At 39.6% G+C, this 19,346-nt stretch overlaps 48 non-coding genes across 48 annotated transcripts; all 48 read right to left on the bottom strand.

Annotated features, from left to right (window-relative positions):
* Positions 1-385: 385 nt before the first annotated feature.
* trnaq-cug (transfer RNA glutamine (anticodon CUG)) lies at positions 386-457 on the bottom strand. The gene has a single exon. It is a non-coding gene; the product is annotated as a tRNA-Gln (tRNA).
* Positions 458-568: 111 nt separating this feature from the next.
* Positions 569-640, bottom strand: trnaq-uug (transfer RNA glutamine (anticodon UUG)). Its single transcript has one exon. It is a non-coding gene; the product is annotated as a tRNA-Gln (tRNA).
* Positions 641-1,164: 524 nt separating this feature from the next.
* trnaq-cug (transfer RNA glutamine (anticodon CUG)) lies at positions 1,165-1,236 on the bottom strand. The gene has a single exon. It is a non-coding gene; the product is annotated as a tRNA-Gln (tRNA).
* A 111-nt stretch (positions 1,237-1,347) lies between these two features.
* On the bottom strand, positions 1,348-1,419 carry trnaq-uug (transfer RNA glutamine (anticodon UUG)). Its single transcript has one exon. It is a non-coding gene; the product is annotated as a tRNA-Gln (tRNA).
* Positions 1,420-2,117: 698 nt separating this feature from the next.
* trnaq-uug (transfer RNA glutamine (anticodon UUG)) lies at positions 2,118-2,189 on the bottom strand. Its single transcript has one exon. It is a non-coding gene; the product is annotated as a tRNA-Gln (tRNA).
* A 397-nt stretch (positions 2,190-2,586) lies between these two features.
* trnaq-uug (transfer RNA glutamine (anticodon UUG)) lies at positions 2,587-2,658 on the bottom strand. The gene has a single exon. It is a non-coding gene; the product is annotated as a tRNA-Gln (tRNA).
* Positions 2,659-3,182: 524 nt separating this feature from the next.
* trnaq-cug (transfer RNA glutamine (anticodon CUG)) lies at positions 3,183-3,254 on the bottom strand. Its single transcript has one exon. It is a non-coding gene; the product is annotated as a tRNA-Gln (tRNA).
* A 111-nt stretch (positions 3,255-3,365) lies between these two features.
* trnaq-uug (transfer RNA glutamine (anticodon UUG)) lies at positions 3,366-3,437 on the bottom strand. The gene has a single exon. It is a non-coding gene; the product is annotated as a tRNA-Gln (tRNA).
* A 525-nt stretch (positions 3,438-3,962) lies between these two features.
* trnaq-cug (transfer RNA glutamine (anticodon CUG)) lies at positions 3,963-4,034 on the bottom strand. Its single transcript has one exon. It is a non-coding gene; the product is annotated as a tRNA-Gln (tRNA).
* Positions 4,035-4,145: 111 nt separating this feature from the next.
* On the bottom strand, positions 4,146-4,217 carry trnaq-uug (transfer RNA glutamine (anticodon UUG)). Its single transcript has one exon. It is a non-coding gene; the product is annotated as a tRNA-Gln (tRNA).
* A 524-nt stretch (positions 4,218-4,741) lies between these two features.
* Positions 4,742-4,813, bottom strand: trnaq-cug (transfer RNA glutamine (anticodon CUG)). The gene has a single exon. It is a non-coding gene; the product is annotated as a tRNA-Gln (tRNA).
* Positions 4,814-4,924: 111 nt separating this feature from the next.
* Positions 4,925-4,996, bottom strand: trnaq-uug (transfer RNA glutamine (anticodon UUG)). Its single transcript has one exon. It is a non-coding gene; the product is annotated as a tRNA-Gln (tRNA).
* A 524-nt stretch (positions 4,997-5,520) lies between these two features.
* trnaq-cug (transfer RNA glutamine (anticodon CUG)) lies at positions 5,521-5,592 on the bottom strand. The gene has a single exon. It is a non-coding gene; the product is annotated as a tRNA-Gln (tRNA).
* Positions 5,593-5,703: 111 nt separating this feature from the next.
* On the bottom strand, positions 5,704-5,775 carry trnaq-uug (transfer RNA glutamine (anticodon UUG)). The gene has a single exon. It is a non-coding gene; the product is annotated as a tRNA-Gln (tRNA).
* Positions 5,776-6,300: 525 nt separating this feature from the next.
* trnaq-cug (transfer RNA glutamine (anticodon CUG)) lies at positions 6,301-6,372 on the bottom strand. Its single transcript has one exon. It is a non-coding gene; the product is annotated as a tRNA-Gln (tRNA).
* A 111-nt stretch (positions 6,373-6,483) lies between these two features.
* On the bottom strand, positions 6,484-6,555 carry trnaq-uug (transfer RNA glutamine (anticodon UUG)). Its single transcript has one exon. It is a non-coding gene; the product is annotated as a tRNA-Gln (tRNA).
* A 521-nt stretch (positions 6,556-7,076) lies between these two features.
* trnaq-cug (transfer RNA glutamine (anticodon CUG)) lies at positions 7,077-7,148 on the bottom strand. Its single transcript has one exon. It is a non-coding gene; the product is annotated as a tRNA-Gln (tRNA).
* A 111-nt stretch (positions 7,149-7,259) lies between these two features.
* trnaq-uug (transfer RNA glutamine (anticodon UUG)) lies at positions 7,260-7,331 on the bottom strand. The gene has a single exon. It is a non-coding gene; the product is annotated as a tRNA-Gln (tRNA).
* Positions 7,332-7,855: 524 nt separating this feature from the next.
* On the bottom strand, positions 7,856-7,927 carry trnaq-cug (transfer RNA glutamine (anticodon CUG)). The gene has a single exon. It is a non-coding gene; the product is annotated as a tRNA-Gln (tRNA).
* Positions 7,928-8,038: 111 nt separating this feature from the next.
* On the bottom strand, positions 8,039-8,110 carry trnaq-uug (transfer RNA glutamine (anticodon UUG)). Its single transcript has one exon. It is a non-coding gene; the product is annotated as a tRNA-Gln (tRNA).
* Positions 8,111-8,634: 524 nt separating this feature from the next.
* On the bottom strand, positions 8,635-8,706 carry trnaq-cug (transfer RNA glutamine (anticodon CUG)). The gene has a single exon. It is a non-coding gene; the product is annotated as a tRNA-Gln (tRNA).
* Positions 8,707-8,817: 111 nt separating this feature from the next.
* On the bottom strand, positions 8,818-8,889 carry trnaq-uug (transfer RNA glutamine (anticodon UUG)). The gene has a single exon. It is a non-coding gene; the product is annotated as a tRNA-Gln (tRNA).
* Positions 8,890-9,413: 524 nt separating this feature from the next.
* On the bottom strand, positions 9,414-9,485 carry trnaq-cug (transfer RNA glutamine (anticodon CUG)). Its single transcript has one exon. It is a non-coding gene; the product is annotated as a tRNA-Gln (tRNA).
* Positions 9,486-9,596: 111 nt separating this feature from the next.
* Positions 9,597-9,668, bottom strand: trnaq-uug (transfer RNA glutamine (anticodon UUG)). The gene has a single exon. It is a non-coding gene; the product is annotated as a tRNA-Gln (tRNA).
* Positions 9,669-10,192: 524 nt separating this feature from the next.
* On the bottom strand, positions 10,193-10,264 carry trnaq-cug (transfer RNA glutamine (anticodon CUG)). Its single transcript has one exon. It is a non-coding gene; the product is annotated as a tRNA-Gln (tRNA).
* A 111-nt stretch (positions 10,265-10,375) lies between these two features.
* On the bottom strand, positions 10,376-10,447 carry trnaq-uug (transfer RNA glutamine (anticodon UUG)). The gene has a single exon. It is a non-coding gene; the product is annotated as a tRNA-Gln (tRNA).
* A 524-nt stretch (positions 10,448-10,971) lies between these two features.
* trnaq-cug (transfer RNA glutamine (anticodon CUG)) lies at positions 10,972-11,043 on the bottom strand. The gene has a single exon. It is a non-coding gene; the product is annotated as a tRNA-Gln (tRNA).
* A 111-nt stretch (positions 11,044-11,154) lies between these two features.
* On the bottom strand, positions 11,155-11,226 carry trnaq-uug (transfer RNA glutamine (anticodon UUG)). Its single transcript has one exon. It is a non-coding gene; the product is annotated as a tRNA-Gln (tRNA).
* A 524-nt stretch (positions 11,227-11,750) lies between these two features.
* trnaq-cug (transfer RNA glutamine (anticodon CUG)) lies at positions 11,751-11,822 on the bottom strand. Its single transcript has one exon. It is a non-coding gene; the product is annotated as a tRNA-Gln (tRNA).
* A 111-nt stretch (positions 11,823-11,933) lies between these two features.
* trnaq-uug (transfer RNA glutamine (anticodon UUG)) lies at positions 11,934-12,005 on the bottom strand. Its single transcript has one exon. It is a non-coding gene; the product is annotated as a tRNA-Gln (tRNA).
* A 524-nt stretch (positions 12,006-12,529) lies between these two features.
* On the bottom strand, positions 12,530-12,602 carry trnaq-cug (transfer RNA glutamine (anticodon CUG)). The gene has a single exon. It is a non-coding gene; the product is annotated as a tRNA-Gln (tRNA).
* A 111-nt stretch (positions 12,603-12,713) lies between these two features.
* On the bottom strand, positions 12,714-12,785 carry trnaq-uug (transfer RNA glutamine (anticodon UUG)). Its single transcript has one exon. It is a non-coding gene; the product is annotated as a tRNA-Gln (tRNA).
* Positions 12,786-13,309: 524 nt separating this feature from the next.
* Positions 13,310-13,381, bottom strand: trnaq-cug (transfer RNA glutamine (anticodon CUG)). Its single transcript has one exon. It is a non-coding gene; the product is annotated as a tRNA-Gln (tRNA).
* Positions 13,382-13,492: 111 nt separating this feature from the next.
* trnaq-uug (transfer RNA glutamine (anticodon UUG)) lies at positions 13,493-13,564 on the bottom strand. Its single transcript has one exon. It is a non-coding gene; the product is annotated as a tRNA-Gln (tRNA).
* Positions 13,565-14,088: 524 nt separating this feature from the next.
* On the bottom strand, positions 14,089-14,160 carry trnaq-cug (transfer RNA glutamine (anticodon CUG)). The gene has a single exon. It is a non-coding gene; the product is annotated as a tRNA-Gln (tRNA).
* Positions 14,161-14,271: 111 nt separating this feature from the next.
* trnaq-uug (transfer RNA glutamine (anticodon UUG)) lies at positions 14,272-14,343 on the bottom strand. The gene has a single exon. It is a non-coding gene; the product is annotated as a tRNA-Gln (tRNA).
* Positions 14,344-14,868: 525 nt separating this feature from the next.
* On the bottom strand, positions 14,869-14,940 carry trnaq-cug (transfer RNA glutamine (anticodon CUG)). The gene has a single exon. It is a non-coding gene; the product is annotated as a tRNA-Gln (tRNA).
* Positions 14,941-15,053: 113 nt separating this feature from the next.
* On the bottom strand, positions 15,054-15,125 carry trnaq-uug (transfer RNA glutamine (anticodon UUG)). Its single transcript has one exon. It is a non-coding gene; the product is annotated as a tRNA-Gln (tRNA).
* A 525-nt stretch (positions 15,126-15,650) lies between these two features.
* On the bottom strand, positions 15,651-15,721 carry trnaq-cug (transfer RNA glutamine (anticodon CUG)). The gene has a single exon. It is a non-coding gene; the product is annotated as a tRNA-Gln (tRNA).
* Positions 15,722-15,832: 111 nt separating this feature from the next.
* trnaq-uug (transfer RNA glutamine (anticodon UUG)) lies at positions 15,833-15,904 on the bottom strand. The gene has a single exon. It is a non-coding gene; the product is annotated as a tRNA-Gln (tRNA).
* Positions 15,905-16,438: 534 nt separating this feature from the next.
* Positions 16,439-16,510, bottom strand: trnaq-cug (transfer RNA glutamine (anticodon CUG)). Its single transcript has one exon. It is a non-coding gene; the product is annotated as a tRNA-Gln (tRNA).
* A 111-nt stretch (positions 16,511-16,621) lies between these two features.
* trnaq-uug (transfer RNA glutamine (anticodon UUG)) lies at positions 16,622-16,693 on the bottom strand. Its single transcript has one exon. It is a non-coding gene; the product is annotated as a tRNA-Gln (tRNA).
* Positions 16,694-17,217: 524 nt separating this feature from the next.
* On the bottom strand, positions 17,218-17,289 carry trnaq-cug (transfer RNA glutamine (anticodon CUG)). The gene has a single exon. It is a non-coding gene; the product is annotated as a tRNA-Gln (tRNA).
* Positions 17,290-17,400: 111 nt separating this feature from the next.
* Positions 17,401-17,472, bottom strand: trnaq-uug (transfer RNA glutamine (anticodon UUG)). Its single transcript has one exon. It is a non-coding gene; the product is annotated as a tRNA-Gln (tRNA).
* A 524-nt stretch (positions 17,473-17,996) lies between these two features.
* On the bottom strand, positions 17,997-18,068 carry trnaq-cug (transfer RNA glutamine (anticodon CUG)). Its single transcript has one exon. It is a non-coding gene; the product is annotated as a tRNA-Gln (tRNA).
* A 111-nt stretch (positions 18,069-18,179) lies between these two features.
* trnaq-uug (transfer RNA glutamine (anticodon UUG)) lies at positions 18,180-18,251 on the bottom strand. Its single transcript has one exon. It is a non-coding gene; the product is annotated as a tRNA-Gln (tRNA).
* A 524-nt stretch (positions 18,252-18,775) lies between these two features.
* On the bottom strand, positions 18,776-18,847 carry trnaq-cug (transfer RNA glutamine (anticodon CUG)). The gene has a single exon. It is a non-coding gene; the product is annotated as a tRNA-Gln (tRNA).
* A 111-nt stretch (positions 18,848-18,958) lies between these two features.
* trnaq-uug (transfer RNA glutamine (anticodon UUG)) lies at positions 18,959-19,030 on the bottom strand. The gene has a single exon. It is a non-coding gene; the product is annotated as a tRNA-Gln (tRNA).
* Positions 19,031-19,346: the final 316 nt, after the last annotated feature.

Genomic DNA, 19,346 nt, shown 5'->3' with positions numbered 1-19,346 from the left:
TTAATTCACATGGTAGGTCCTACCAAGATTTGAACTCAGATTGCAAGATCCAGAGTGATAACCTTTACAGCATAGAATGCTGGTTCAGATTTTACTGTCCTTGGTTCACAGGAAAAACAGAGAAAATATTTTCTGGACAGAAACGGTATCACCTGGGCTACCCTACCATGTAACATCTTGAAAAAAATCTTAATTATTTTCAGTTCATTGGGGGGCAGCAAGTTTTCAATTAATAAATGTACTAGGCATTCATATTAAAAATTTCCTGCAGGCTGGCCATTCATGCGTACCAAAGACTGCTTATCGACTCCCACCCACTTGTTTCTTTCACACAAGGCTATTTTAAAGTTGACAGGAGAGCAGTATGTCACTGCAGAATGAAGGTAGGTCCTACCGAGATTTGAACTCGGATCGCAGGATTCAGAGTCCTGAGTGCTAACCATTACACCATAGAACCCCATAGTAATTATTGAAGTGTTCAGATTTTCCTGTCATTTGTTCACCGGATAAACAGCTAGAAATGAGATTATTGGTAGGCCACGTGAATAATTCAGCACAAAAGCTAGAAAGGTTCTACCGAGATTTGAACTCGGATCACTGGATTCAAAGTCCAGAGTGCTAACCATTACACCATAGAACCATATTATACATCCATTTGGGAATTGTACAGAAAAAAAATTACGCGTTTTAATTAGCAAATGTGGACTGTCGTTCCTATCACGTGTTGCAAATACTTTCAACAATCGTTGGACAGCTATATTCCAGTTCCACGAGGCAGATTAATTCACATGGTAGGTCCTACCAAGATTTGAACTCAGATTGCAAGATCCAGAGTGATAACCTTTACAGCATAGAATGCTGGTTCAGATTTTACTGTCCTTGGTTCACAGGAAAAACAGAGAAAATATTTTCTGGACAGAAACGGTATCACCTGGGCTACCCTACCATGTAACATCTTGAAAAAAATCTTAATTATTTTCAGTTCATTGGGGGGCAGCAAGTTTTCAATTAATAAATGTACTAGGCATTCATATTAAAAATTTCCTGCAGGCTGGCCATTCATGCGTACCAAAGACTGCTTATCGACTCCCACCCACTTGTTTCTTTCACACAAGGCTATTTTAAAGTTGACAGGAGAGCAGTATGTCAATGCAGAATGAAGGTAGGTCCTACCGAGATTTGAACTCGGATCGCAGGATTCAGAGTCCTGAGTGCTAACCATTACACCATAGAACCCCATAGTAATTATTGAAGTGTTCAGATTTTCCTGTCATTTGTTCACCGGATAAACAGCTAGAAATGAGATTATTGGTAGGCCACGTGAATAATTCAGCACAAAAGCCAGAAAGGTTCTACCGAGATTTGAACTCGGATCACTGGATTCAAAGTCCAGAGTGCTAACCATTACACCATAGAACCATATTATACATCCATTTGGGAATTGTACAGAAAAAAAATTACGCGTTTTAATTAGCAAATGTGGACTGTCGTTCCTATCACGTGTTGCAAATACTTTCAACAATCGTTGGACAGCTATATTCCAGTTCCACGAGGCAGATTAATTCACATGGTAGGTCCTACCAAGATTTGAACTCAGATTGCAAGATCCAGAGTGATAACCTTTACAGCATAGAATGCTGGTTCAGATTTTACTGTCCTTGGTTCACAGGAAAAACAGAGAAAATATTTTCTGGACAGAAACGGTATCACCTGGGCTACCCTACCATGTAACATCTTGAAAAAAAATCTTAATTATTTTCAGTTCATTGGGGGGCAGCAAGTTTTCAATTAATAAATGTACTAGGCATTCATATTAAAAATTTCCTGCAGGCTGGCCATTCATGCGTACCAAAGACTGCTTATCGACTCCCACCCACTTGTTTCTTTCACACAAGGCTATTTTAAAGTTGACAGGAGAGCAGTATGTCAATGCAGAATGAAGGTAGGTCCTACCGAGATTTGAACTCGGATCGCAGGATTCAGAGTCCTGAGTGCTAACCATTACACCATAGTAATTATTGAAGTGTTCAGATTTTCCTGTCATTTGTTCACCGGATAAACAGCTAGAAATGAGATTATTGGTAGGCCACGTGAATAATTCAGCACAAAAGCTAGAAAGGTTCTACCGAGATTTGAACTCGGATCACAGGATTCAAAGTCCAGAGTGCTAACCATTACACCATAGAACCCTGCTAGGCTTAACAAGATCTTGAATTCATTTTGCAGTTCCATTGGGGGGCAGCAAGTTTTCAATTAATAAATGTACTAGGCATTCATATTAAAAATTTCCTGCAGGCTGGCCATTCATGCGTACCAAAGACTGCTAATCGACTCCCACCCACTTGTTTCTTTCACACAAGGCTATTTTAAAGTTGACAGGAGAGCAGTATGTCACTGCAGAATGAAGGTAGGTCCTACCGAGATTTTGAACTCGGATCGCAGGATTCAGAGTGCTAACCATTACACCATAGAACCCCATAGTAATTATTGAAGTGTTCAGATTTTCCTGTCATTTGTTCACCGGATAAACAGCTAGAAATGAGATTATTGGTAGGCCACGTGAATAATTCAGCACAAAAGCTAGAAAGGTTCTACCGAGATTTGAACTCGGATCACTGGATTCAAAGTCCAGAGTGCTAACCATTACACCATAGAACCATATTATACATCCATTTGGGAATTGTACAGAAAAAAAATTACGCGTTTTAATTAGCAAATGTGGACTGTCGTTCCTATCACGTGTTGCAAATACTTTCAACAATCGTTGGACAGCTATATTCCAGTTCCACGAGGCAGATTAATTCACATGGTAGGTCCTACCAAGATTTGAACTCAGATTGCAAGATCCAGAGTGATAACCTTTACAGCATAGAATGCTGGTTCAGATTTTACTGTCCTTGGTTCACAGGAAAAACAGAGAAAATATTTTCTGGACAGAAACGGTATCACCTGGGCTACCCTACCATGTAACATCTTGAAAAAAATCTTAATTATTTTCAGTTCATTGGGGGGCAGCAAGTTTTCAATTAATAAATGTACTAGGCATTCATATTAAAAATTTCCTGCAGGCTGGCCATTCATGCGTACCAAAGACTGCTTATCGACTCCCACCCACTTGTTTCTTTCACACAAGGCTATTTTAAAGTTGACAGGAGAGCAGTATGTCAATGCAGAATGAAGGTAGGTCCTACCGAGATTTGAACTCGGATCGCAGGATTCAGAGTCCTGAGTGCTAACCATTACACCATAGAACCCCATAGTAATTATTGAAGTGTTCAGATTTTCCTGTCATTTGTTCACCGGATAAACAGCTAGAAATGAGATTATTGGTAGGCCACGTGAATAATTCAGCACAAAAGCCAGAAAGGTTCTACCGAGATTTGAACTCGGATCACTGGATTCAAAGTCCAGAGTGCTAACCATTACACCATAGAACCATATTATACATCCATTTGGGAATTGTACAGAAAAAAAATTACGCGTTTTAATTAGCAAATGTGGACTGTCGTTCCTATCACGTGTTGCAAATACTTTCAACAATCGTTGGACAGCTATATTCCAGTTCCACGAGGCAGATTAATTCACATGGTAGGTCCTACCAAGATTTGAACTCAGATTGCAAGATCCAGAGTGATAACCTTTACAGCATAGAATGCTGGTTCAGATTTTACTGTCCTTGGTTCACAGGAAAAACAGAGAAAATATTTTCTGGACAGAAACGGTATCACCTGGGCTACCCTACCATGTAACATCTTGAAAAAAAATCTTAATTATTTTCAGTTCATTGGGGGGCAGCAAGTTTTCAATTAATAAATGTACTAGGCATTCATATTAAAAATTTCCTGCAGGCTGGCCATTCATGCGTACCAAAGACTGCTTATCGACTCCCACCCACTTGTTTCTTTCACACAAGGCTATTTTAAAGTTGACAGGAGAGCAGTATGTCACTGCAGAATGAAGGTAGGTCCTACCGAGATTTGAACTCGGATCGCAGGATTCAGAGTCCTGAGTGCTAACCATTACACCATAGAACCCCATAGTAATTATTGAAGTGTTCAGATTTTCCTGTCATTTGTTCACCGGATAAACAGCTAGAAATGAGATTATTGGTAGGCCACGTGAATAATTCAGCACAAAAGCTAGAAAGGTTCTACCGAGATTTGAACTCGGATCACTGGATTCAAAGTCCAGAGTGCTAACCATTACACCATAGAACCATATTATACATCCATTTGGGAATTGTACAGAAAAAAAATTACGCGTTTTAATTAGCAAATGTGGACTGTCGTTCCTATCACGTGTTGCAAATACTTTCAACAATCGTTGGACAGCTATATTCCAGTTCCACGAGGCAGATTAATTCACATGGTAGGTCCTACCAAGATTTGAACTCAGATTGCAAGATCCAGAGTGATAACCTTTACAGCATAGAATGCTGGTTCAGATTTTACTGTCCTTGGTTCACAGGAAAAACAGAGAAAATATTTTCTGGACAGAAACGGTATCACCTGGGCTACCCTACCATGTAACATCTTGAAAAAAATCTTAATTATTTTCAGTTCATTGGGGGGCAGCAAGTTTTCAATTAATAAATGTACTAGGCATTCATATTAAAAATTTCCTGCAGGCTGGCCATTCATGCGTACCAAAGACTGCTTATCGACTCCCACCCACTTGTTTCTTTCACACAAGGCTATTTTAAAGTTGACAGGAGAGCAGTATGTCACTGCAGAATGAAGGTAGGTCCTACCGAGATTTGAACTCGGATCGCAGGATTCAGAGTCCTGAGTGCTAACCATTACACCATAGAACCCCATAGTAATTATTGAAGTGTTCAGATTTTCCTGTCATTTGTTCACCGGATAAACAGCTAGAAATGAGATTATTGGTAGGCCACGTGAATAATTCAGCACAAAAGCTAGAAAGGTTCTACCGAGATTTGAACTCGGATCACTGGATTCAAAGTCCAGAGTGCTAACCATTACACCATAGAACCATATTATACATCCATTTGGGAATTGTACAGAAAAAAAATTACGCGTTTTAATTAGCAAATGTGGACTGTCGTTCCTATCACGTGTTGCAAATACTTTCAACAATCGTTGGACAGCTATATTCCAGTTCCACGAGGCAGATTAATTCACATGGTAGGTCCTACCAAGATTTGAACTCAGATTGCAAGATCCAGAGTGATAACCTTTACAGCATAGAATGCTGGTTCAGATTTTACTGTCCTTGGTTCACAGGAAAAACAGAGAAAATATTTTCTGGACAGAAACGGTATCACCTGGGCTACCCTACCATGTAACATCTTGAAAAAAATCTTAATTATTTTCAGTTCATTGGGGGGCAGCAAGTTTTCAATTAATAAATGTACTAGGCATTCATATTAAAAATTTCCTGCAGGCTGGCCATTCATGCGTACCAAAGACTGCTTATCGACTCCCACCCACTTGTTTCTTTCACACAAGGCTATTTTAAAGTTGACAGGAGAGCAGTATGTCAATGCAGAATGAAGGTAGGTCCTACCGAGATTTGAACTCGGATCGCAGGATTCAGAGTCCTGAGTGCTAACCATTACACCATAGAACCCCATAGTAATTATTGAAGTGTTCAGATTTTCCTGTCATTTGTTCACCGGATAAACAGCTAGAAATGAGATTATTGGTAGGCCACGTGAATAATTCAGCACAAAAGCCAGAAAGGTTCTACCGAGATTTGAACTCGGATCACTGGATTCAAAGTCCAGAGTGCTAACCATTACACCATAGAACCATATTATACATCCATTTGGGAATTGTACAGAAAAAAAATTACGCGTTTTAATTAGCAAATGTGGACTGTCGTTCCTATCACGTGTTGCAAATACTTTCAACAATCGTTGGACAGCTATATTCCAGTTCCACGAGGCAGATTAATTCACATGGTAGGTCCTACCAAGATTTGAACTCAGATTGCAAGATCCAGAGTGATAACCTTTACAGCATAGAATGCTGGTTCAGATTTTACTGTCCTTGGTTCACAGGAAAAACAGAGAAAATATTTTCTGGACAGAAACGGTATCACCTGGGCTACCCTACCATGTAACATCTTGAAAAAAAATCTTAATTATTTTCAGTTCATTGGGGGGCAGCAAGTTTTCAATTAATAAATGTACTAGGCATTCATATTAAAAATTTCCTGCAGGCTGGCCATTCATGCGTACCAAAGACTGCTTATCGACTCCCACCCACTTGTTTCTTTCACACAAGGCTATTTTAAAGTTGACAGGAGAGCAGTATGTCACTGCAGAATGAAGGTAGGTCCTACCGAGATTTGAACTCGGATCGCAGGATTCAGAGTCCTGAGTGCTAACCATTACACCATAGAACCCCATAGTAATTATTGAAGTGTTCAGATTTTCCTGTCATTTGTTCACCGGATAAACAGCTAGAAATGAGATTATTGGTAGGCCACGTGAATAATTCAGCACAAAAGCTAGAAAGGTTCTACCGAGATTTGAACTCGGATCACTGGATTCAAAGTCCAGAGTGCTAACCATTACACCATAGAACCATATTATACATCCATTTGGGAATTGTACAGAAAAAAAATTACGCGTTTTAATTAGCAAATGTGGACTGTCGTTCCTATCACGTGTTGCAAATACTTTCAACAATCGTTGGACAGCTATATTCCAGTTCCACGGGCAGATTAATTCACATGGTAGGTCCTACCAGATTTGAACTCAGATTGCAAGATCCAGAGTGATAACCTTTACAGCATAGAATGCTGGTTCAGATTTTACTGTCCTTGGTTCACAGGAAAAACAGAGAAAATATTTTCTGGACAGAAACGGTATCACCTGGGCTACCCTACCATGTAACATCTTGAAAAAAATCTTAATTATTTTCAGTTCATTGGGGGGCAGCAAGTTTTCAATTAATAAATGTACTAGGCATTCATATTAAAAATTCCTGCAGGCTGGCCATTCATGCGTACCAAAGACTGCTTATCGACTCCCACCCACTTGTTTCTTTCACACAAGGCTATTTTAAAGTTGACAGGAGAGCAGTATGTCACTGCAGAATGAAGGTAGGTCCTACCGAGATTTGAACTCGGATCGCAGGATTCAGAGTCCTGAGTGCTAACCATTACACCATAGAACCCCATAGTAATTATTGAAGTGTTCAGATTTTCCTGTCATTTGTTCACCGGATAAACAGCTAGAAATGAGATTATTGGTAGGCCACGTGAATAATTCAGCACAAAAGCTAGAAAGGTTCTACCGAGATTTGAACTCGGATCACTGGATTCAAAGTCCAGAGTGCTAACCATTACACCATAGAACCATATTATACATCCATTTGGGAATTGTACAGAAAAAAAATTACGCGTTTTAATTAGCAAATGTGGACTGTCGTTCCTATCACGTGTTGCAAATACTTTCAACAATCGTTGGACAGCTATATTCCAGTTCCACGAGGCAGATTAATTCACATGGTAGGTCCTACCAAGATTTGAACTCAGATTGCAAGATCCAGAGTGATAACCTTTACAGCATAGAATGCTGGTTCAGATTTTACTGTCCTTGGTTCACAGGAAAAACAGAGAAAATATTTTCTGGACAGAAACGGTATCACCTGGGCTACCCTACCATGTAACATCTTGAAAAAAATCTTAATTATTTTCAGTTCATTGGGGGGCAGCAAGTTTTCAATTAATAAATGTACTAGGCATTCATATTAAAAATTTCCTGCAGGCTGGCCATTCATGCGTACCAAAGACTGCTTATCGACTCCCACCCACTTGTTTCTTTCACACAAGGCTATTTTAAAGTTGACAGGAGAGCAGTATGTCAATGCAGAATGAAGGTAGGTCCTACCGAGATTTGAACTCGGATCGCAGGATTCAGAGTCCTGAGTGCTAACCATTACACCATAGAACCCCATAGTAATTATTGAAGTGTTCAGATTTTCCTGTCATTTGTTCACCGGATAAACAGCTAGAAATGAGATTATTGGTAGGCCACGTGAATAATTCAGCACAAAAGCCAGAAAGGTTCTACCGAGATTTGAACTCGGATCACTGGATTCAAAGTCCAGAGTGCTAACCATTACACCATAGAACCATATTATACATCCATTTGGGAATTGTACAGAAAAAAAATTACGCGTTTTAATTAGCAAATGTGGACTGTCGTTCCTATCACGTGTTGCAAATACTTTCAACAATCGTTGGACAGCTATATTCCAGTTCCACGAGGCAGATTAATTCACATGGTAGGTCCTACCAAGATTTGAACTCAGATTGCAAGATCCAGAGTGATAACCTTTACAGCATAGAATGCTGGTTCAGATTTTACTGTCCTTGGTTCACAGGAAAAACAGAGAAAATATTTTCTGGACAGAAACGGTATCACCTGGGCTACCCTACCATGTAACATCTTGAAAAAAATCTTAATTATTTTCAGTTCATTGGGGGGCAGCAAGTTTTCAATTAATAAATGTACTAGGCATTCATATTAAAAATTTCCTGCAGGCTGGCCATTCATGCGTACCAAAGACTGCTTATCGACTCCCACCCACTTGTTTCTTTCACACAAGGCTATTTTAAAGTTGACAGGAGAGCAGTATGTCAATGCAGAATGAAGGTAGGTCCTACCGAGATTTGAACTCGGATCGCAGGATTCAGAGTCCTGAGTGCTAACCATTACACCATAGAACCCCATAGTAATTATTGAAGTGTTCAGATTTTCCTGTCATTTGTTCACCGGATAAACAGCTAGAAATGAGATTATTGGTAGGCCACGTGAATAATTCAGCACAAAAGCTAGAAAGGTTCTACCGAGATTTGAACTCGGATCACTGGATTCAAAGTCCAGAGTGCTAACCATTACACCATAGAACCATATTATACATCCATTTGGGAATTGTACAGAAAAAAAATTACGCGTTTTAATTAGCAAATGTGGACTGTCGTTCCTATCACGTGTTGCAAATACTTTCAACAATCGTTGGACAGCTATATTCCAGTTCCACGAGGCAGATTAATTCACATGGTAGGTCCTACCAAGATTTGAACTCAGATTGCAAGATCCAGAGTGATAACCTTTACAGCATAGAATGCTGGTTCAGATTTTACTGTCCTTGGTTCACAGGAAAAACAGAGAAAATATTTTCTGGACAGAAACGGTATCACCTGGGCTACCCTACCATGTAACATCTTGAAAAAAATCTTAATTATTTTCAGTTCATTGGGGGGCAGCAAGTTTTCAATTAATAAATGTACTAGGCATTCATATTAAAAATTTCCTGCAGGCTGGCCATTCATGCGTACCAAAGACTGCTTATCGACTCCCACCCACTTGTTTCTTTCACACAAGGCTATTTTAAAGTTGACAGGAGAGCAGTATGTCAATGCAGAATGAAGGTAGGTCCTACCGAGATTTGAACTCGGATCGCAGGATTCAGAGTCCTGAGTGCTAACCATTACACCATAGAACCCCATAGTAATTATTGAAGTGTTCAGATTTTCCTGTCATTTGTTCACCGGATAAACAGCTAGAAATGAGATTATTGGTAGGCCACGTGAATAATTCAGCACAAAAGCCAGAAAGGTTCTACCGAGATTTGAACTCGGATCACTGGATTCAAAGTCCAGAGTGCTAACCATTACACCATAGAACCATATTATACATCCATTTGGGAATTGTACAGAAAAAAAATTACGCGTTTTAATTAGCAAATGTGGACTGTCGTTCCTATCACGTGTTGCAAATACTTTCAACAATCGTTGGACAGCTATATTCCAGTTCCACGAGGCAGATTAATTCACATGGTAGGTCCTACCAAGATTTGAACTCAGATTGCAAGATCCAGAGTGATAACCTTTACAGCATAGAATGCTGGTTCAGATTTTACTGTCCTTGGTTCACAGGAAAAACAGAGAAAATATTTTCTGGACAGAAACGGTATCACCTGGGCTACCCTACCATGTAACATCTTGAAAAAAATCTTAATTATTTTCAGTTCATTGGGGGGCAGCAAGTTTTCAATTAATAAATGTACTAGGCATTCATATTAAAAATTTCCTGCAGGCTGGCCATTCATGCGTACCAAAGACTGCTTATCGACTCCCACCCACTTGTTTCTTTCACACAAGGCTATTTTAAAGTTGACAGGAGAGCAGTATGTCAATGCAGAATGAAGGTAGGTCCTACCGAGATTTGAACTCGGATCGCAGGATTCAGAGTCCTGAGTGCTAACCATTACACCATAGAACCCCATAGTAATTATTGAAGTGTTCAGATTTTCCTGTCATTTGTTCACCGGATAAACAGCTAGAAATGAGATTATTGGTAGGCCACGTGAATAATTCAGCACAAAAGCCAGAAAGGTTCTACCGAGATTTGAACTCGGATCACTGGATTCAAAGTCCAGAGTGCTAACCATTACACCATAGAACCATATTATACATCCATTTGGGAATTGTACAGAAAAAAAATTACGCGTTTTAATTAGCAAATGTGGACTGTCGTTCCTATCACGTGTTGCAAATACTTTCAACAATCGTTGGACAGCTATATTCCAGTTCCACGAGGCAGATTAATTCACATGGTAGGTCCTACCAAGATTTGAACTCAGATTGCAAGATCCAGAGTGATAACCTTTACAGCATAGAATGCTGGTTCAGATTTTACTGTCCTTGGTTCACAGGAAAAACAGAGAAAATATTTTCTGGACAGAAACGGTATCACCTGGGCTACCCTACCATGTAACATCTTGAAAAAAATCTTAATTATTTTCAGTTCATTGGGGGGCAGCAAGTTTTCAATTAATAAATGTACTAGGCATTCATATTAAAAATTTCCTGCAGGCTGGCCATTCATGCGTACCAAAGACTGCTTATCGACTCCCACCCACTTGTTTCTTTCACACAAGGCTATTTTAAAGTTGACAGGAGAGCAGTATGTCAATGCAGAATGAAGGTAGGTCCTACCGAGATTTGAACTCGGATCGCAGGATTCAGAGTCCTGAGTGCTAACCATTACACCATAGAACCCCATAGTAATTATTGAAGTGTTCAGATTTTCCTGTCATTTGTTCACCGGATAAACAGCTAGAAATGAGATTATTGGTAGGCCACGTGAATAATTCAGCACAAAAGCTAGAAAGGTTCTACCGAGATTTGAACTCGGATCACTGGATTCAAAGTCCAGAGTGCTAACCATTACACCATAGAACCATATTATACATCCATTTGGGAATTGTACAGAAAAAAAATTACGCGTTTTAATTAGCAAATGTGGACTGTCGTTCCTATCACGTGTTGCAAATACTTTCAACAATCGTTGGACAGCTATATTCCAGTTCCACGAGGCAGATTAATTCACATGGTAGGTCCTACCAAGATTTGAACTCAGATTGCAAGATCCAGAGTGATAACCTTTACAGCATAGAATGCTGGTTCAGATTTTACTGTCCTTGGTTCACAGGAAAAACAGAGAAAATATTTTCTGGACAGAAACGGTATCACCTGGGCTACCCTACCATGTAACATCTTGAAAAAAATCTTAATTATTTTCAGTTCATTGGGGGGCAGCAAGTTTTCAATTAATAAATGTACTAGGCATTCATATTAAAAATTTCCTGCAGGCTGGCCATTCATGCGTACCAAAGACTGCTTATCGACTCCCACCCACTTGTTTCTTTCACACAAGGCTATTTTAAAGTTGACAGGAGAGCAGTATGTCAATGCAGAATGAAGGTAGGTCCTACCGAGATTTGAACTCGGATCGCAGGATTCAGAGTCCTGAGTGCTAACCATTACACCATAGAACCCCATAGTAATTATTGAAGTGTTCAGATTTTCCTGTCATTTGTTCACCGGATAAACAGCTAGAAATGAGATTATTGGTAGGCCACGTGAATAATTCAGCACAAAAGCTAGAAAGGTTCTACCGAGATTTGAACTCGGATCACTGGATTCAAAGTCCAGAGTGCTAACCATTACACCATAGAACCATATTATACATCCATTTGGGAATTGTACAGAAAAAAAATTACGCGTTTTAATTAGCAAATGTGGACTGTCGTTCCTATCACGTGTTGCAAATACTTTCAACAATCGTTGGACAGCTATATTCCAGTTCCACGAGGCAGATTAATTCACATGGTAGGTCCTACCAAGATTTGAACTCAGATTGCAAGATCCAGAGTGATAACCTTTACAGCATAGAATGCTGGTTCAGATTTTACTGTCCTTGGTTCACAGGAAAAACAGAGAAAATATTTTCTGGACAGAAACGGTATCACCTGGGCTACCCTACCATGTAACATCTTGAAAAAAATCTTAATTATTTTCAGTTCATTGGGGGGCAGCAAGTTTTCAATTAATAAATGTACTAGGCATTCATATTAAAAATTTCCTGCAGGCTGGCCATTCATGCGTACCAAAGACTGCTTATCGACTCCCACCCACTTGTTTCTTTCACACAAGGCTATTTTAAAGTTGACAGGAGAGCAGTATGTCACTGCAGAATGAAGGTAGGTCCTACCGAGATTTTGAACTCGGATCGCAGGATTCAGAGTCCTGAGTGCTAACCATTACACCATAGAACCCCATAGTAATTATTGAAGTGTTCAGATTTTCCTGTCATTTGTTCACCGGATAAACAGCTAGAAATGAGATTATTGGTAGGCCACGTGAATAATTCAGCACAAAAGCTAGAAAGGTTCTACCGAGATTTGAACTCGGATCACTGGATTCAAAGTCCAGAGTGCTAACCATTACACCATAGAACCATATTATACATCCATTTGGGAATTGTACAGAAAAAAAATTACGCGTTTTAATTAGCAAATGTGGACTGTCGTTCCTATCACGTGTTGCAAATACTTTCAACAATCGTTGGACAGCTATATTCCAGTTCCACGAGGCAGATTAATTCACATGGTAGGTCCTACCAAGATTTGAACTCAGATTGCAAGATCCAGAGTGATAACCTTTACAGCATAGAATGCTGGTTCAGATTTTACTGTCCTTGGTTCACAGGAAAAACAGAGAAAATATTTTCTGGACAGAAACGGTATCACCTGGGCTACCCTACCATGTAACATCTTGAAAAAAATCTTAATTATTTTCAGTTCATTGGGGGGCAGCAAGTTTTCAATTAATAAATGTACTAGGCATTCATATTAAAAATTTCCTGCAGGCTGGCCATTCATGCGTACCAAAGACTGCTTATCGACTCCCACCCACTTGTTTCTTTCACACAAGGCTATTTTAAAGTTGACAGGAGAGCAGTATGTCAATGCAGAATGAAGGTAGGTCCTACCGAGATTTGAACTCGGATCGCAGGATTCAGAGTCCTGAGTGCTAACCATTACACCATAGAACCCCATAGTAATTATTGAAGTGTTCAGATTTTCCTGTCATTTGTTCACCGGATAAACAGCTAGAAATGAGATTATTGGTAGGCCACGTGAATAATTCAGCACAAAAGCTAGAAAGGTTCTACCGAGATTTGAACTCGGATCACTGGATTCAAAGTCCAGAGTGCTAACCATTACACCATAGAACCATATTATACATCCATTTGGGAATTGTACAGAAAAAAAATTACGCGTTTTAATTAGCAAATGTGGACTGTCGTTCCTATCACGTGTTGCAAATACTTTCAACAATCGTTGGACAGCTATATTCCAGTTCCACGAGGCAGATTAATTCACATGGTAGGTCCTACCAAGATTTGAACTCAGATTGCAAGATCCAGAGTGATAACCTTTACAGCATAGAATGCTGGTTCAGATTTTACTGTCCTTGGTTCACAGGAAAAACAGAGAAAATATTTTCTGGACAGAAACGGTATCACCTGGGCTACCCTACCATGTAACATCTTGAAAAAAATCTTAATTATTTTCAGTTCATTGGGGGGCAGCAAGTTTTCAATTAATAAATGTACTAGGCATTCATATTAAAAATTTCCTGCAGGCTGGCCATTCATGCGTACCAAAGACTGCTTATCGACTCCCACCCACTTGTTTCTTTCACACAAGGCTATTTTAAAGTTGACAGGAGAGCAGTATGTCAATGCAGAATGAAGGTAGGTCCTACCGAGATTTGAACTCGGATCGCAGGATTCAGAGTCCTGAGTGCTAACCATTACACCATAGAACCCCATAGTAATTATTGAAGTGTTCAGATTTTCCTGTCATTTGTTCACCGGATAAACAGCTAGAAATGAGATTATTGGTAGGCCACGTGAATAATTCAGCACAAAAGCTAGAAAGGTTCTACCGAGATTTGAACTCGGATCACTGGATTCAAAGTCCAGAGTGCTAACCATTACACCATAGAACCATATTATACATCCATTTGGGAATTGTACAGAAAAAAAATTACGCGTTTTAATTAGCAAATGTGGACTGTCGTTCCTATCACGTGTTGCAAATACTTTCAACAATCGTTGGGACAGCTATATTCCAGTTCCACGGGGCAGATTAATTCACATGGTAGGTCCTACCGAGATTTGAACTCAGATTGCAAGATCCAGAGTGATAACCTTTACAGCATAGAATGCTGGTTCAGATTTTACTGTCCTTGGTTCACAGGAAAAACAGAGAAAATATTTTCTGGACAGAAACGGTATCACCTGGGCTACCCTACCATGTAACATCTTGAAAAAAATCTTAATTATTTTCAGTTCATTGGGGGGCAGCAAGTTTTCAATTAATAAATGTACTAGGCATTCATATTAAAAATTTCCTGCAGGCTGGCCATTCATGCGTACCAAAGACTGCTTATCGACTCCCACCCACTTGTTTCTTTCACACAAGGCTATTTTAAAGTTGACAGGAGAGCAGTATGTCACTGCAGAATGAAGGTAGGTCCTACCGAGATTTGAACTCGGATCGCAGGATTCAGAGTCCTGAGTGCTAACCATTACACCATAGAACCCCATAGTAATTATTGAAGTGTTCAGATTTTCCTGTCATTTGTTCACCCGGATAAACAGCTAGGAAATGAGATTATTGGTAGGCCACGTGAATAATTCAGCACAAAAGCTAGAAAGGTTCTACCGAGATTTGAACTCGGATCACTGGATTCAAAGTCCAGAGTGCTAACCATTACACCATAGAACCATATTATACATCCATTTGGGAATTGTACAGAAAAAAAATTACGCGTTTTAATTAGCAAATGTGGACTGTCGTTCCTATCACGTGTTGCAAATACTTTCAACAATCGTTGGGACAGCTATATTCCAGTTCCACGAGGCAGATTAATTCACATGGTAGGTCCTACCAAGATTTGAACTCAGATTGCAAGATCCAGAGTGATAACCTTTACAGCATAGAATGCTGGTTCAGATTTTACTGTCCTTGGTTCACAGGAAAAACAGAGAAAATATTTTCTGGACAGAAACGGTATCACCTGGGCTACCCTACCATGTAACATCTTGAAAAAAATCTTAATTATTTTCAGTTCATTGGGGGGCAGCAAGTTTTCAATTAATAAATGTACTAGGCATTCATATTAAAAATTTCCTGCAGGCTGGCCATTCATGCGTACCAAAGACTGCTTATCGACTCCCACCCACTTGTTTCTTTCACACAAGGCTATTTTAAAGTTGACAGGAGAGCAGTATGTCAATGCAGAATGAAGGTAGGTCCTACCGAGATTTGAACTCGGATCGCAGGATTCAGAGTCCTGAGTGCTAACCATTACACCATGAACCCCATAGTAATTATTGAAGTGTTCAGATTTTCCTGTCATTTGTTCACCGGATAAACAGCTAGAAATGAGATTATTGGTAGGCCACGTGAATAATTCAGCACAAAAGCTAGAAAGGTTCTACCGAGATTTGAACTCGGATCACTGGATTCAAAGTCCAGAGTGCTAACCATTACACCATAGAACCATATTATACATCCATTTGGGAATTGTACAGAAAAAAAATTACGCGTTTTAATTAGCAAATGTGGACTGTCGTTCCTATCACGTGTTGCAAATACTTTCAACAATCGTTGGTGACAGCTATATTCCAGTTCCACGGGGCAGATTAATTCACATGGTAGGTCCTACCGAGATTTGAACTCAGATTGCAAGATCCAGAGTGATAACCTTTACAGCATAGAATGCTGGTTCAGATTTTACTGTCCTTGGTTCACAGGAAAAACAGAGAAAATATTTTCTGGACAGAAACGGTATCACCTGGGCTACCCTACCATGTAACATCTTGAAAAAAATCTTAATTATTTTCAGTTCATTGGGGGGCAGCAAGTTTTCAATTAATAAATGTACTAGGCATTCATATTAAAAATTTCCTGCAGGCTGGCCATTCATGCGTACCAAAGACTGCTTATCGACTCCCACCCACTTGTTTCTTTCACACAAGGCTATTTTAAAGTTGACTCAGGGCACGACGGCACGTATGTCACTGCAGAATGAAGGTAGGTCCTACCGAGATTTGAACTCGGATCGCAGGATTCAGAGTCCTGAGTGCTAACCATTACACCATAGAACCCCATAGTAATTATTGAAGTGTTCAGATTTTCCTGTCATTTGTTCACCGGATAAACAGCTAGAAATGAGATTATTGGTAGGCCACGTGAATAATTCAGCACAAAAGCTAGAAAGGTTCTACCGAGATTTGAACTCGGATCACTGGATTCAAAGTCCAGAGTGCTAACCATTACACCATAGAACCATATTATACATCCATTTGGGAATTGTACAGAAAAAAAATTACGCGTTTTAATTAGCAAATGTGGACTGTCGTTCCTATCACGTGTTGCAAATACTTTCAACAATCGTTGGACAGCTATATTCCAGTTCCACGAGGCAGATTAATTCACATGGTAGGTCCTACCAAGATTTGAACTCAGATTGCAAGATCCAGAGTGATAACCTTTACAGCATAGAATGCTGGTTCAGATTTTACTGTCCTTGGTTCACAGGAAAAACAGAGAAAATATTTTCTGGACAGAAACGGTATCACCTGGGCTACCCTACCATGTAACATCTTGAAAAAAATCTTAATTATTTTCAGTTCATTGGGGGGCAGCAAGTTTTCAATTAATAAATGTACTAGGCATTCATATTAAAAATTTCCTGCAGGCTGGCCATTCATGCGTACCAAAGACTGCTTATCGACTCCCACCCACTTGTTTCTTTCACACAAGGCTATTTTAAAGTTGACAGGAGAGCAGTATGTCAATGCAGAATGAAGGTAGGTCCTACCGAGATTTGAACTCGGATCGCAGGATTCAGAGTCCTGAGTGCTAACCATTACACCATAGAACCCCATAGTAATTATTGAAGTGTTCAGATTTTCCTGTCATTTGTTCACCGGATAAACAGCTAGAAATGAGATTATTGGTAGGCCACGTGAATAATTCAGCACAAAAGCTAGAAAGGTTCTACCGAGATTTGAACTCGGATCACTGGATTCAAAGTCCAGAGTGCTAACCATTACACCATAGAACCATATTATACATCCATTTGGGAATTGTACAGAAAAAAAATTACGCGTTTTAATTAGCAAATGTGGACTGTCGTTCCTATCACGTGTTGCAAATACTTTCAACAATCGTTGGACAGCTATATTCCAGTTCCACGAGGCAGATTAATTCACATGGTAGGTCCTACCGAGATTTGAACTCAGATTGCAAGATCCAGAGTGATAACCTTTACAGCATAGAATGCTGGTTCAGATTTTACTGTCCTTGGTTCACAGGAAAAACAGAGAAAATATTTTCTGGACAGAAACGGTATCACCTGGGCTACCCTACCATGTAACATCTTGAAAAAAATCTTAATTATTTTCAGTTCATTGGGGGGCAGCAAGTTTTCAATTAATAAATGTACTAGGCATTCATATTAAAAATTTCCTGCAGGCTGGCCATTCATGCGTACCAAAGACTGCTTATCGACTCCCACCCACTTGTTTCTTTCACACAAGGCTATTTTAAAGTTGACAGGAGAGCAGTATGTCACTGCAGAATGAAGGTAGGTCCTACCGAGATTTGAACTCGGATCGCAGGATTCAGAGTCCTGAGTGCTAACCATTACACCATAGAACCCCATAGTAATTATTGAAGTGTTCAGATTTTCCTGTCATTTGTTCACCGGATAAACAGCTAGAAATGAGATTATTGGTAGGCCACGTGAATAATTCAGCACAAAAGCTAGAAAGGTTCTACCGAGATTTGAACTCGGATCACTGGATTCAAAGTCCAGAGTGCTAACCATTACACCATAGAACCATATTATACATCCATTTGGGAATTGTACAGAAAAAAAATTACGCGTTTTAATTAGCAAATGTGGACTGTCGTTCCTATCACGTGTTGCAAATACTTTCAACAATCGTTGGACAGCTATATTCCAGTTCCACGAGGCAGATTAATTCACATGGTAGGTCCTACCAAGATTTGAACTCAGATTGCAAGATCCAGAGTGATAACCTTTACAGCATAGAATGCTGGTTCAGATTTTACTGTCCTTGGTTCACAGGAAAAACAGAGAAAATATTTTCTGGACAGAAACGGTATCACCTGGGCTACCCTACCATGTAACATCTTGAAAAAAATCTTAATTATTTTCAGTTCATTGGGGGGCAGCAAGTTTTCAATTAATAAATGTACTAGGCATTCATATTAAAATTTTCCTGCAGGCTGGCCATTCATGCGTACCAAAGACTGCTTATCGACTCCCACCCACTTGTTTCTTTCACACAAGGCTATTTTAAAGTTGACAGGAGAGCAGTATGTCAATGCAGAATGAAGGTAGGTCCTACCGAGATTTGAACTCGGATCGCAGGATTCAGAGTCCTGAGTGCTAACCATTACACCATAGAACCCCATAGTAATTATTGAAGTGTTCAGATTTTCCTGTCATTTGTTCACCGGATAAACAGCTAGAAATGAGATTATTGGTAGGCCACGTGAATAATTCAGCACAAAAGCTAGAAAGGTTCTACCGAGATTTGAACTCGGATCACTGGATTCAAAGTCCAGAGTGCTAACCATTACACCATAGAACCATATTATACATCCATTTGGGAATTGTACAGAAAAAAAATTACGCGTTTTAATTAGCAAATGTGGACTGTCGTTCCTATCACGTGTTGCAAATACTTTCAACAATCGTTGGTGACAGCTATATTCCAGTTCCACGGGGCAGATTAATTCACATGGTAGGTCCTACTGAGATTTGAACTCAGATTGCAAGATCCAGAGTGATAACCTTTACAGCATAGAATGCTGGTTCAGATTTTACTGTCCTTGGTTCACAGGAAAAACAGAGAAAATATTTTCTGGACAGAAACGGTATCACCTGGGCTACCCTACCATGTAACA

This window comes from Salmo salar, chromosome 08 (genome assembly GCF_965601325.2).
Source record: "Salmo salar chromosome 08, fSalSal1, whole genome shotgun sequence".
Lineage (NCBI taxonomy): Eukaryota > Metazoa > Chordata > Actinopteri > Salmoniformes > Salmonidae > Salmo > Salmo salar.
Note: the sequence above shows the minus strand (reverse complement) of the source record. Positions and strands in the feature narration are given on the sequence as shown.